Here is a 14672-nt window from a genome sequence, read left to right as displayed (position 1 = left end):
CTACTGAAGGAATAGCATATTTCTGGCCCAGGTTCTTCTACATCCTTGCCATTGGTTTCCTTTTCCTTCGTGACTCATTGTGAATTCATCTGTAACACTCTGTCATCTATTAGTCTTTCAGTTCTTACTATGTTCCAAAGCTAGCACATTGATTCAATTCCATATTCCCAGACCGGGGTTTCTTAACCTGTAGTGAATGAACTGTCCCATCTATATCTGCTCCAACTTTATATTTCCTGGTCTTTTTATTTTTTATTTTTTTAGATTTTCTTTGTTTTATTTATTTAATTTTCTCAAATGGGTACCATGCATTCCATCAGATTTTTAAGGAGACTCCAAAAATACTAAGAAGTTCATCCTAGATAACAGTTAAGATCTTTGTAATAATCCTGAGGTGTAGGCACACCTCCACTTTCTCTTGATGTTTGCTTTATACATTAGGATAAGGTAGAAGTCTTGGTCTATCCAATGCTGAAAATGGTAAGTGTGACAAGTGTAATCTCAGATTAAGGAATCTTATTTAGAAAAGGTTTATATGATCAGTGACATTTTAAATAACTTCTTAATAATAATAGATCTGATTAGTTATTTGTAATTTTATTATTTTATTTATTATTTATATTTTATTTTATTTTTTATATTTTAGTTTTCCCAAGGAGTTTATTTGGGCAGAGCTGGGGACAGGGAGGCTCTGCATTCAAAAGAAGGTGTTGGGTCTCTTGGTGGTAAAGTGTGGGTTATGCTGGTGACACAGGACCTGGTGGGGCAGTGGGAACTTGATCTTGGACCCGTGGAACTGCTTGGCTGCCAGTGGACACCGCTTCCTGGCTACAGTTTCCTCCACTTTCATGATCTGGATCCAGTGCGCCTGGGCATGGTGTCAGGTACCCATGTCTCCGTAGCACTGGGGGATGTCACCTGCAGTGGTCAGGTCCCCGTATTCCTGGCAGATGTTGTGGGTGCTGCCATGGGAGTCATAGTGCAGCCAGATGCTGAAGGTTTTTTTTTTAATTTTTTAAATGTTTTTTTCTTTTTCTTTTTCTTTTTTTTTTTTTTGAGAGGCAGAGAAAGAGAGCATGAGCAGGGGAGGGTCAGAGAGAGAGGGAGACACAGAATCCAAAGCAGGCTCCAGGCTCTGAGCCGTCAGCACAGAGCCCGATGCGGGATTCGAACCCACAAACTGTGAAATCACGACCTGAGCCGCAGCCGGACACTTAACGACTGAGCCACCCAGGCGCCTCCAGATGCTGAGGTTTTTCACCTGCAAGGGGGATTTCTTGAACACCTGTCCAGTAGACAATTGCCCTGAACACTTCTTCATCTTCCTCAGGTGAGACAAAGAGTAGAAGTGGGACTTGGCCACAACACGATCAGGTGCAGAGATTTGCGTGTGATACAGGGCAGAGTGCGGCATTTGGGGGTGGACAGACAGCACCCCAGCACGTTGTACTCTCCCGGGGTGCCTGAAGCCTTCATGGCAAACTCTCTGCTCTCGTTGCCATCTAAGGAAGGTAGTGATTTGTAATTTTAGTAGAGCTTAATTAATCTCTCCACTAATAATAGTAAGAAAGATGTTGAAAATTCTGAATCCCTATGTAATAAGTTGTTTAATACAACGGGTGGCCAGTGGGTGTAGACGGTTTTGGCAGCAGCCCTAAGAGAGTAACATTGGATGAATCATTTAATCTTTATTTTCCTTAGTTACCGTATCTTGAAATGGTGATGCTGGTAGTTTCATGACTTCCTTTGTAGGGTCACTGTAAGAATAAAATCCCATAACTAAAAAGCTAAAATATACATATGCAATTTATGCATATATATATATGTATCTTTGTGTGTATATATATGTATATATGAAACTTTTGAGCTCTGAATGTAAATAAGACAAGCATTTGCTTTCCACTGTAGCACTCCATCAATGAGTCTGTTGGCTAGTATTCTGAAATTGAATATTCATATACAGTATAATAGTTTCATTTACTTTGAGGGAATAATATATAAACCTTCCCAAAATAGGACTCTTCTTTCTTTACATTGTCTCCTTGTATATGGGAGAAATATATTTGAGTAGAGAAAAATATAGTTAGATGAATCTGAGGTTTTATCTCTATATTACCATTTACTAGATCTGGGTTCCTGTGAAGTCAGTAGGTCCTTTATGAATGACAGTGCTTTTTATACTTCTGAAGAAACCAGTTATAGATTTATTTTCCTAACATCAGTTTTGTGCTTTTACCAGTCCTTTGATTTTTTTTCTCTGATACTAACTTCTTAAAGTCTAATTATAATATTGTCCTGAATTTACTGAGGTTTTAGCACTTCCTCTAGGACCATCTATGAATGCCATCAAAATGTTGATAATTTACTCTTTCCCAGAGGGAAATTCTTTACGCTCTTTATTCTGAAGATACTTTTTTTCTTATCTCTATTTGTAAGTACCACAATTCTTAAATCACCCTTCTCAAAGTAAAGCAAAAGCATCCAGTAAAGACTATTTCTAGAGCTCAAAGTGAAGAAAAGCTAGTTCATCACAATTTTGGCCTTTTTTCCATTTTTTTCTTCTTTAATTTTTTAAAATTTATTTTTGAGAGACAGAGACAGCATGAACAGGGAAGGGTCAGAGAGAGGGAGACACAGAATCTGAAGCAGGCTCCAGGCTCTGAGCTAGCTGTCAGCACAGAGCCCGATGCGGGGCTTGAACCCACGAACTATGAGATCATGACCTGAGCCGAAGCCAGAAGCCAGACACTTAACCGACTGAGCCACCCAGGCACCCCCATTTTTTCCTTCTTGAACTAACAATTATTTTTTTGGATCAATTGCATCCATTTAAACACAAAATTTAAATTTAAGATCCATTTGGTTTATAGTGGCTTCTTTAAACAATATATTTTTGCGGAATATTCAGAAAGAGCATTCATGTAAATGACTTCAGAGTATCTTGTTAAAAGCATCTATGAAGCAAATAAGAAATTATTTTGGCAAAGTTATCCCGGGAGGAAAAGTAAATCACAAAGATTTGGTAAATTTAAAAGTAAAGCAATTAAAAGGGTAGCTGGCAGGTATGTCTTTGTTCCTTCCTTTCTTCTTTCTTTCCTTCCTTCTTGAATATTTAAGAATAGTGTTATAACATCTGCAACTTACTTTCAGTTGATTTGGAATGAAGAGAGAGAAAATAATATGCAAATGTGGCAAACATTAACAAGTAGTGAACATTTACATTTATTGTGTTATTCTCAGTTTTTCTGTGGATTTGACATCTTTCAAGATATAAATTTAAAAATGTGTGTGTATGTCTAGCTCCTAAAATATATAAGGTAAAATATATATACTTCCCTACATAATGGGGTAATTCAGTGTTGAGCAGAAAAATAGAGGCCCTACCGCTTAGAACTTATGATATTATGCAGGTGACAGGCATTAGCCAATAGCTACACAGTTTTTAAAAGCAGTGTTGGTAAGCATGATGATCATTCAGGTCTGATGTTCATAGAAGATCTGTCTGGATCCCTACTTCTACTGGTCCATTCGAACACAGGGAACTTGTGGCTGGGTGTTTAGCTTTAGAGTCTTCATATCAGGATCAAGACACTGGCCTCAAACCAGGAAAAATAAACTGGCTTATCTCGGCTTTTATCTTTTTTATTTCCTCCCATCCGTTTTGCCTTCCTTCACCTTGCCATCCATGGATCTATAGCCTACTACTTTTTATCACCAAAAATAATTTCAAACTCTACTAGTGATATAAGTGTAAGATGTAGGAAACAATCTCTTGAACTCTGCCAAGTTTTAGGTTCTGATAGAAAATTCTCTTGGAGTCATATGATTAATGGGATATGAATGGATGGAATGCATACAATTTCAGGGTCACTTCTGTGAAAGGAAGGTGCTTGCTTCCTCTTTTCTCTTTCCAAAGATTGGATTGAGGGCACAGTTAAGAGCCAAGCTTTCGCTATGTCCACAACCCTGTACATGACCTTGTGGAGTAGTCACTCCATCCTAAATCATGCCCCTACTTCTGTACTATTACTGGAGAAGAAAATATGAATCCTCTCTTGTTTGAACTGCCCTGGTTTTAGCTTACTTTTCTTTCCTTTTTTAAGGTTTCTTTTTTGTAGTCAGTTTGGCCTGTATTCTAACTAATGTTAGAACTAACACCTTAACTAAAAATCCAGGAATCATTATTGATTCTTCCTTCTTTGTTCATCTTTTCTTTCCTTTTACAATAGTTTATATCCTCACTGACCCTTGTTTTAACTACTGAAGTGGTGAAAGCATGTAGACTTGGTCTTGTAACCTTCTGACACTCCCTCATCTCTTCTTTACCCTTCATACTTACATCAGCTTTATATTTCTTTCCTTTTCTTTTTTTTAAGTTTATTTATTTATTTTGAGAGGAAAAGGGAGAGAGACAGAGAAAGAAAGAAGAAAGAGAAAGAGAAGAAAGTGAGAGAGAATCCCAAATAGTTGCAATGCTGACGCAGGGCTCAAACTCATGAACATATGAGATCATGTCCTGAGCCGAAATCAAGAGATACATGCTTAACTGATTGAGCCACCCAGGCACCTCATTCTTATCTTTCTAAAGATCAAGCTGCATTTGTATTACTTGCTCTCCTCAAGGACACTCAGATTGTTTCCCTGTTTGTTGTTTTAAATGCTGCATGTTTTTGGCTTCATCTTATATGTTATGCCCAAGTGGTTCTTTTTTGGGGGGAGGGCTTCTTTTTTTTAAATTTATTTATTTATTATTATTTTTTTGAATATAACACAATTTATTTTTTAACATATGCAGTTATTTTCCATCATTTACAATACAGTAGTTACAATGACACTCCAAACAGAAAAGCAAAGTAAAAAATCAAAACACCAACTTCTATTTCATGTACTTAGACTTATACAGAAATTAGAAGGTTAAGTAACAACTAGTTAATCACCTAATTTCACAGATATCTGAAGTGGCAATCGTTATATAGCAGCTTATCTATGATACATTCAAGATACATGATACAATTTATTACTTGCCCATAAGCTACAACACAGCCTGCTTAATACCTTTCCTTAAATTCCACCTCTATACTACAATATACTTGAGGTCCATGCAAAAAAGTAGCTACCTTTTATATAGGAAATGGATGATTAAGTCTGGTGTTATAAAAGCAACTTCATTTGTTATGTTTATATGCCCAAGTGGTTCTGAGAAAGTTCCACCTTCCCAAATTTCTTCGCTCATTGGAATTATAAAAAGTCTCTGAAATTCTAATAAGGCTGGCTTAAATTTTACCCCTTATGTGAAAAATCTTTCCTCAGTTCCTCAGATTGAATTCACAATTCTTCTTGTACTATTTAGACAAAACTTTGCTTTTACCTCTTTTAGAGTGTTTTATTCAGCCAAATATTGTAATTTCCTTAATATATACCTATCTCTATCCCTGGAATATAAACTCCATGAGAATATGCACTATATTTTATTTTTCTGTATCAATCTCATTGCTATCACCCATGGAAACTTGCATATTTCTCTATATATCAGAGGTAACAAAAAATATTTATTGAGTTTTCTGACTTAAGGAAGGTTAAACTCTTCAATTCCTTCCTGAATTAGAATGATCCTTGCTGGAAGCCAAGATACTAACAGAGAAAGCTTATAAATAGAAAGTAAATGAGGTGTTGTGGGGGGAGGGGGAAGATTTTATACCCTTACCCAAATTGGATATTTTAGTTTATTTACTTTAAGCAAGACATGATTTCTATTTTTCAAAGGAAAAAATCTTGAATATATTATAAGAAAATGATAAGGCTTTCTGTACATCAAAGAATTCTTACAAAATAACTTTTGGATGAGTTAAGTGTAAAAGAATCAGAAACATACAAATTAAATTTCCCTTGAGAGACTGGGCTTAAAACTAAAGAAGAAACATGTTTAAAATAATACAGAGCCCAAAACTTTGAGAAAAGATTTTAGAAAACAAAATACTGAAGTTTAATAACATGGTAAAATTAAACCACAATGGCACATTATTCAAATATTTTTACTCCCTACTAACTATCCCCAAATATAGACTATTTCCTAAATGGCAGACTCTATTAGAATCATGGCTTGACTTAATGGTCTCAATTATCTATCCTCTCATTTTACCATAAAATGCTAAGGGGAACTTCTATTTAATAAGAGCTTACAATGTGATAAGTGGATTTCCAAAAATATCTCAATTAATCTGAACAACTATCCACATTTTTCAGATGTTAGCATTTTTCTTGACCCTGCAGTCCATGCTATTTCCTGTTCCGTGTGCTGCTCCGGCATGGCCTTGCCTATATTGTCACTCCTAGCTTGGCAGGTTATCATAGGGGTAAAAGGAACTTGTTATCTACCCTGAAATCTCACCATAACTTTGGGAAAGAGAAATCATATCTGACTCATTTCTGAATTTTGTTGTAGCATTTACTTCAGATAAATTTTAGGACACTGTGATTAGTTGGCCACTTTGTAATATTAATGATAGCAGCCAGTGACAGAGCATGTTTCTTATATCAGGTGTTGTGCTAAATATTTTCAATGCCTAACCTCAGTTATCACAACTACATAAAGGAGTTAGTGTTATTCCCACTTTACAGATGGAGAAGTGAAAACTCTGGAAAGAGTAATGAAAATCTCATAGAAACACAACTACTGGAGGTAGGAATTTAATCCATATCTGTCTAATTCAACATCTTATACTCTTTATTGCAATTTTATATTGTTTTTACCTTGAAAACTATAAGCCATCAATAATAAAAATAGTACCACAATAATGAGTTTCATGCATATCAAATTAGAATAACATACAAAGTTATCAAGAAATATAATTTTCCCTTGGGGAACTTTGTTCATGCAGGTCAGTAATTTTGTAAGATTAAAGCCATATCAAACTATGACTCAAAAATTCTTATAGGTTTATATATTTGCATTGCAATAAAATGGGCAGGAAATCTGCCAATGTATTGCTTAGTTTTACTCCTTATCCTGACAAATGGAAGCCTCCTCTATAGACAGGGAATCTCAGGCAGTATTTTATCTTGGCTAATCCATACGATGGAGAGAGATTTGTTAAGTAAGCAATAACACACGACATGATGCACGTTACTCTGTAATGAAGCCATGCTTGAGCTGTTCGGTGATGCATTACCACCCTACTCCATCAGACACTGTCATTCTCTTAAAGTGGGAGCTCTGAAAAAAAATAAAAAATAAAAGTGGAAGCTCTGGAATTAGCCACTCATGTCTTGATACCTTCCAGCATAGAGAATAAAGATGATCAGACATAGGGCGAGAACATGAGTTTTTATTTGCCACTCTTTTTTAACTTTTAATGGTTTGAGTTGCCAACATAACTCATATAGTTCAAAAATCAAAACAGTAAAAAAAAAACAGGTAACCAATAAAAAGACTCAGTTTCTCACCTGCCTTTCCCATCCATGAACTTTATCACCATAACCAGGTAATCATTTCTGCTAAATCCTTCAGACTGTCCTTTAGAGATTTTTTATGCATATGCAAACAGATAGAAACATAAATTCTCATTTTCTCTTTCTTACATGTGGCAGCATACTATCCACACTGTTTTGTACTTTGCTTTTTCTCATAATTTTATGCCTTAGAGGTCTTTTCAAAAATTTTGAGTTTCATAGTATTCCATCATTTAGATTAAGTCTACACTTATTTAACCAAAAGTTTCTGCATGAGCTAGGAAGACTTCTGTGTAAGAAGAAAGCACATGTGAAAGATAATATAATGCCTACTAAACGTGCTTGCCTCTGTCTTCTGCTCCACTTGCAGGTGATTAAATCTGGCTAAATAAGTATGCTTAGTAAAGACATGTGTCACCTCCAGTCAGAAGCAGTGACAAACTCCCCTGTGATTCTTGGTACTCTCTCCTAATATGCAGTGAACAATAAGCTGAATGTCCTTGACATTACAGCTACAAATATGAGGGCATTTACCAGTTCACATGCCTAGGCCAATTCTGCTGTGAGCTGTCTGCCATTCTGCAGTGGGCACAGATTGTTTTGTGTGATTTGGGCTTATTTTGATGTTGTATGGAATCATGCATATTGAACTTGAGGAACCTTTGATAATGTTCAGTGGCTGAGTCCTTAGGTCTCTGTGTTAAAGTTTTGAATATACGTACATTTTTCTTCTGAAGAGTCATTACTAATCATTAGGTTCCTAAAGGTAGTCCAGAACCTGAAATAAATTTAACATTATTAATCTGGCTAAACCTTTCATTTACAGACAATAAAAATGAATACCAAAGAGATGGGATTATTGCTCAAGAAGCTATAGCTGGGTTGCAGATTGCCTTTCTTTCAGTTCTGCCCATGCTTCGTCATGGCCAATGACAATCTAAGATAGTCCAGTGGCAGTCTAGGATAGCCCAATGGCATTAACACACAGCTCCGAGTGGAGCCAACTGTTGTTTCCTAACTGCATCAGCATAAATATCCTGTTAGTAGCCGTGCACCACCTCACAACCTTTCTGTCTCATGTACTTGTCTACATATAACATATTTAGAGTCTTCTTCATTTCATTTGTTCAAATAGTCAAGCCAAAAATTTAGGGGGGGTAGGCTTGGTCTGTCATTTCACCCACCTCCCACTTCAGCCAAACTACCAAATATTAATTTTCTCAGTCTTTCCTTCAGAATATATCATCAAACTGATCATTTAGCACCATGCTCACCATTGCTGACACAGTGCAGGTGCCTGTCTTGGTCGTTGTTGATGGCTTCCTTCTGTTGTCCCTGACACCCTCCAAACTTCTGTGAGGAAAGAAAAGTTGTCTTTCAAATCTTAAAAATGATCTTTTAAAAAAAGCAAATCAGAACCTCTTAGTGGCTTCTTACTACCCTGAGGAACAAACTCTATTTTTAAGTGTAGAGTATTTAAGGGAGGAAGAATTTTTCTCCCTTCCCTTTTAAGTTCTTTAGCTGGTCTAGTAATTAAATTGATATGACAAGCTAACAGAAAGACAAACTTAACTGCATATATATGGGAGTTCATAAAAATATGAAACTTAAAGAAGTGACCAAAGCAGGCAGATTTTATACCTTTTAAATAAAGAAACATTTTTTGAAGAATTGACAGGACAAAGAAGTTGGGCTTAATTTAGCAAATTAATGAAGAAGTAACAGGGTTTGTTTCTACAGCCTTCTTGGCTCTGAATTCCCTATCTATGGTGATAAGGATGCATTCTGTCCTCTAGCTGCAGGGAGGGTATTCATTGCAGGAAGCTTTATTTCCTGCCTTCAGAGAGAAGGAAGAAAGTCACAATGTTCTTATACCAGCTATTTCTTAAATAACTTTAATTCAAAATAACTAATATGCCAGGGGGGCATATTTGGGGCATCCTGCCTTGAACCCCATCATTTGTAAGATTCTTCCCAATGAACCCTCAGCTGTATGACTAGCCTCATATATTGAAAAATGCTTCACAGGGATATTTGAAAGACTAAATATTATTTACCTGGGTATCTATTCAAGTCATCTCAAGGGGCATCTAGGTGACTCAGTCGGTTAAGCGTCTGACTTTGGCTCAGGTGATGATCTCAGGTTTCGAGCCTCGTGTTGGGCTCTGTGCTGACAGCTCAGACCAGGAGCCTGGTTCAGATTCTCTGTCTCACTCTCTCTCTGCCTCTCCCCCCTCTCATGCTTTCTCTCTTTCTCTTTCTTTCTCAAAAATAAAATAAACATTAAAAATAATTTTTTTAAAAAGGTCGTCTCCAGGAGAGGCCCTCCCTGGCCACTTGGGTAAAATGTTCCTTTTCTCTACCACTCTCTATGCATTTACTTTATTATTTTTTCTTTATAGACATTAACATTTGATTTTTTAAATATGCTTATTTATTCATAGTGTATCTTATTCCATCTACAGTGTAGGCTCTGTGAAGTTGGGGATCTTGTCTTTTTTGACTCAAAGGTGAATCACAGTACCTAGAACAATAGTTGGTACCTATTTGTGCTTAATGTTAATTAAATCAATTGTTTATTCTCCAAATTCCCTTCATTTTTCTCTGTCACCTGAGTACTACCCATCTTTTAGGGATTTAGACTTCTAGGATTCAGATACCTCCTGTCTCTCCTGATCTATTTTTTTTCCTGATCCTTATAGCAGCAGCAACTACAAGATAGACCTTTTGATCTTGATGGGAAAGATACCATCATGTGAGAAAACACTCTGCCCTAGGATTTCGAAGACTCACCCTATAACCCGCTTTTGATTCTAGTACTGTTGTGGTATGACCTTCGGTAACTTATTGAACATCTCTAAATCTGTTTTGTAATCTGTGAAATAAGAATGATAAAAATGATAAGAATTATAAAAAATTATTATAAGGATGATATGCTCCCTTGGAGCTGCCTCCCCAAAATGCTGTATTTCATATAATACACACTAATTAGAGGACATAATTATACCTGAAAACATAATGCCAATGTAAAAGGACATTATTATTATTATTATTATATTATTAGTTGTTGCTGTTGTTGTATGAAGGTCTAATTCACCTCCCTGATTGAATTTTCTGAGTGTTTCCTATCAGTACTAGTAATGGTATCAATAAGGAAACTTAGTAATCAGCCCGTTAAATTTAATGGCTTTTATTTCAAGAATATTATAAGGATATTACAAGGCCTTTTGTAAAGCTCAAAACATGATTGCTTGTTCTATCACCACATTTTCTATAAATTAAGGGTCTTTTTTTCTACTATAGAAAATGTCACTCTATTTGGCATGAATGGAATTTTGTGGAGCCAAAATTTTAAGTCTTTCATCAGTTTTTCACCAACTGATTTTAGCAGATAACTTTTCTAGTTGTAAAAACCTTCTCTTTCTTCCTTTAATTGGGTGGTACCTACAAAGAAATGATCTGGTTTTAATGTATATGCACATATATAAGCTCTTTTTCACCCGAGCCAATTCTGTAATAATCCTCAACTTCATCAGATCAATGTCTATTATCTAAGTGTATGGATCATGCTTATACAACGGGCTGCAAAATAACCTCTTCGAATGCATCTTGCACAAGGAAGCAGTGAGAACTTGCTAATGCACTCTGAATCACACACTGTGTAAGAGCAGTAAATTGTTTCCTTGGTGGTTTTGACAACATTGCCTCTGAACATAATTGAATGTCATGCGTTTATGTGTTTGCAAATAAGGTCCCAGTGACATTACACCTGGGAATGTGTACACTTGGTCGTCCGTTTATGACAGAGGAGCCAGACATATGGCCTGTGGCCTCAGTTTGGCCCCAGAGCGGTTGCCAAATCCTCCTACCAGTTTTCAGCCAGTCTGCCCCGTCACTGTGCATCAGCTCTGTCAGAAGCAGCGCTTCACATCAATAAATGAGCAGAAATGCAACTTCCCTAACTGCCAACTCGCGGGGCCTCCTGGTCTGAGACGGCAAGAGTCCTTGATATGTGCAAGAGAATGTCACATGTTATGCAAATGAAAGAAAAATGATAAAGAGAAGGAGATAGAGAAGTGTTACAATGAAACCTGAAAACAGAGCGATCTAGAAAAGAGACAGAGAAAAGAAAAGATCCTGCTGCATGGAAGTCAGGAGATGTGAATTTTAATCCTTACGTACCTCTAAACCCTTCATTAGATAGTGGGCAAATCTCTTTCACCTCATTGGACTTAATTTCCTCTTCTGTAAAGCAAGAGAGTTGGACTTGTTTTTCAACTTTTTTTTCTGCCATGAAATATTTTAATTATCCTTGTCAGATCTCATATTTTAAAAGATTTTGTTTATTAAACAAACTATATTTATCATTTCCTCCAATTATTATTAATTAAATGTACAACTGTGACTCAGAGTTTCTGACCAGCATGATCATTGACACATTGGGTTGGTATCATTTCAGAGAAAAAAAAAATATGTCATTTGACTCTCTGTATGTAGAAAACCTTAAAATATGGAAAATACCTTTGAACTATAAATACTATTCCATGGATTTTTGCTCTTCTTGTGAACATATCTTTTTAAGTTTTTCTTTCAATAAATATTCAGTAAACACTGTGGTAGTTGCTGACAATGTTAGGTGCCAAATAACACAAACCATTCTTGATCTACTTCTCAAGTGGTAGAGAAAACAAAGAAAAGTCTAACTCAGCAAAAATAGGAAATATAATAATAGAGCTAAAATCAAATATAGGATCAAGAGAAGGTCTATCACCCAATAGTCTCATTGAAAGAAAACAAACAAACAAAGAACAGTGACAACAAAACCCTATTTGTAGAGACTTGCATAACATGAGGGGCCATCTGTTCAAATTGCTCACCCAAAATATGCTGCATGGGACCAAAGCCCTGGGAGATGCTCTTTCAAAAATAGAGTCCCAAACTTAATTTTGATTGACAAACACAATATTTTCTGTCTCCTCCTAAAAGATTTATAATGCATATATGCATATTAAAGGCTCTAGGAAGTCCCTAATGTAAATAAACATTTAACTTGGTTTGATATAGATTCTTTTTTCAAATATTTGACCAAAGAGTCTACTTTTGCAGAATACAAAATAATGAACCATAGGTTAAGGCACTCGAAATATAGCTCTTTTTGTGTATATATGTACATGTAGTGGAAACACTTAAGATCTACCCTCTTAGCAAATTTTAAGTATATAATAAGGTACCATTAACTATAGTCAGCATGCTGTACATTGGATTTCCAGAATCATTCATCTTATATAGCTGAAACTTTGTCCCTTTGACCAACATTTTCCTATTTCCTTCTATCTCCTTCCTAAATAAAGCTCTTGGAATAAACAAGATCGTATCAGAGCCATGTTTCTTGATCACATGACTTGGTGGCCCAGTCCCAGCCTCCTCCTACAAAGCCTCAAGACCTGTAAGATCGGTATTACTGAGCTACACTTTAGCAGTCTCCATAAAACATTTTAGAAGAGGGGCATTTGGGTGACTCAGTCAGTTTAGCCTCTGACTCTTGATTTCTGCTAAGGTCATGATCTCATGTTTGGCGAGATCAAGACCTGGGTCGGCTCCTTGGTGAAGGTGCAGAGCCTGCTTGGGATTCTCTGTCTCTCTCTGCCCCTCCCCTGCTCATTCTCTCCCTCTTTCTCTCTCTCTCTCAAAATACATAAACAAACATTAAAAACATTTAAAAAGAAAAAGTTCTGCAGAATGCACTGAAGCTTCTATAAAGATATTGCTAAAGTTGCTGCTCACACATCACTCAGTAGAAATTCAGGATAGAATCTTTTCTTCAGGTACTGATCCCAGGAATACTGTGTATCTCCTGAATAAGTAGTCTGTTTTTAATCATGTTGACACCATGATTTAACTGGTCGTTGTTGACAGAAAAGATCAGAGTAAAATTTATAACCTGAGTTTATAAAGTATAGAGAATTTTATATGTATATTTGGGTATTAATTTCACTCTTGATTTCATCTTGCTTTTCTTATATTTTTTCTTTGTCCTAAGTTTCTTATTTTTAAATTTATGAGCACTATAAATTTTATAAACATTAAAATTTAAGATGAGTGTATTATAGTATAGAAAGTCAAACAAATTAATTAAAAATTCCATGTTCACCTTTCTCTAGATACCTCATCAAATTTATGGTCTATATTCATGGTTACAAACCACTTTGGTGTTTCCTTCTAGATCTATTTATACACAGAGAAATATAAATATATAATTTTAATGTGTTAAGAGGATTTTAGTGTATGTTTTATTTTATTTTAAAAATTTCTATGTCCAGGAATTTTTCCATGTCACTTTTTTAATGATGTTATATTCATATAATAAATAAAACCTTTTTAGCCATTTCTCTATTGATATTTTCCTGTTTTTCCCAGTTAAAACAAGGGTGCACCCAATGTCTTCATATGAATATTTTTAGCAAAAAATACATTTTTTTGGAATAAGTATTAATTGATGGAAACCATTTGGCTGATAATTGTTTTAGGGGTTTTTTTTTGTTTCATTTTCTGTTCCTTTTCATCTTTTTATTTTTTGTGATTCATCAGCAAGCAAGAGAGTCAAAGATTCTTGGCCTTCTGCAGCTTAAAATTTCATGGTGGAGACAACTAATTAAAAATATAAATAGTAAAAAGTAAATTATGCAATGTGTTACAAACTGACCAATCTTATGGAAAAAGGAAAAGCAGAGCAGGATAAGTAGTGTAGAAGTATAAGGCGTGGGAGTGTGGGTTCTAAATAAAATGATTCGGGTAGAGCTCATTGAAAAAGTGACACTTGGACAAAGACTTGAGTGAGTGGAGGAAGCTAATCATTGGTAGAAGATCACTTCTGGCATGGGGATAACAAGTAGGAAAACCCTCATGAAGGAAGGAAACAGGGAAAGCAATAAACTGTTGTGGGTGGAGCAGGGTTCATATAAGGCAAGTGGGAAGATGTGGTGGTGGGAATCTACAATGTTCTCCTTATCATTTCAGTTTTCTTCATTAAATCAGATGTATAGTTATCAGGTCAGAGGAAAGACAGGGGAAGAGGTGTTGTAAATATATTGGAAAATTTGAAAATTGAAACAGGAGAGTGGAGGAATTAAGAGAATTGGAAATTGCATGATTGCCTGACTGGCATTAAGAGATCCCATTAGATTTGTGGTTATGATTTTTAAATTTGAGATGAGTAAGTATGG

At 35.8% G+C, this 14672-nt stretch overlaps 1 pseudogene; it reads right to left on the bottom strand.

Moving 5' to 3' along the window:
- Positions 1-697: 697 nt before the first annotated feature.
- Positions 698-1476, bottom strand: LOC115300415 (annotated as a pseudogene).
- Between the last annotated feature and the right edge of the window lie 13196 nt (positions 1477-14672).

The sequence above is a fragment of the Suricata suricatta genome, chromosome 8, assembly GCF_006229205.1.
Source record: "Suricata suricatta isolate VVHF042 chromosome 8, meerkat_22Aug2017_6uvM2_HiC, whole genome shotgun sequence".
In the NCBI taxonomy this organism is placed as follows: Eukaryota; Metazoa; Chordata; class Mammalia; order Carnivora; family Herpestidae; genus Suricata; species Suricata suricatta.
Note: the sequence above shows the minus strand (reverse complement) of the source record. Positions and strands in the feature narration are given on the sequence as shown.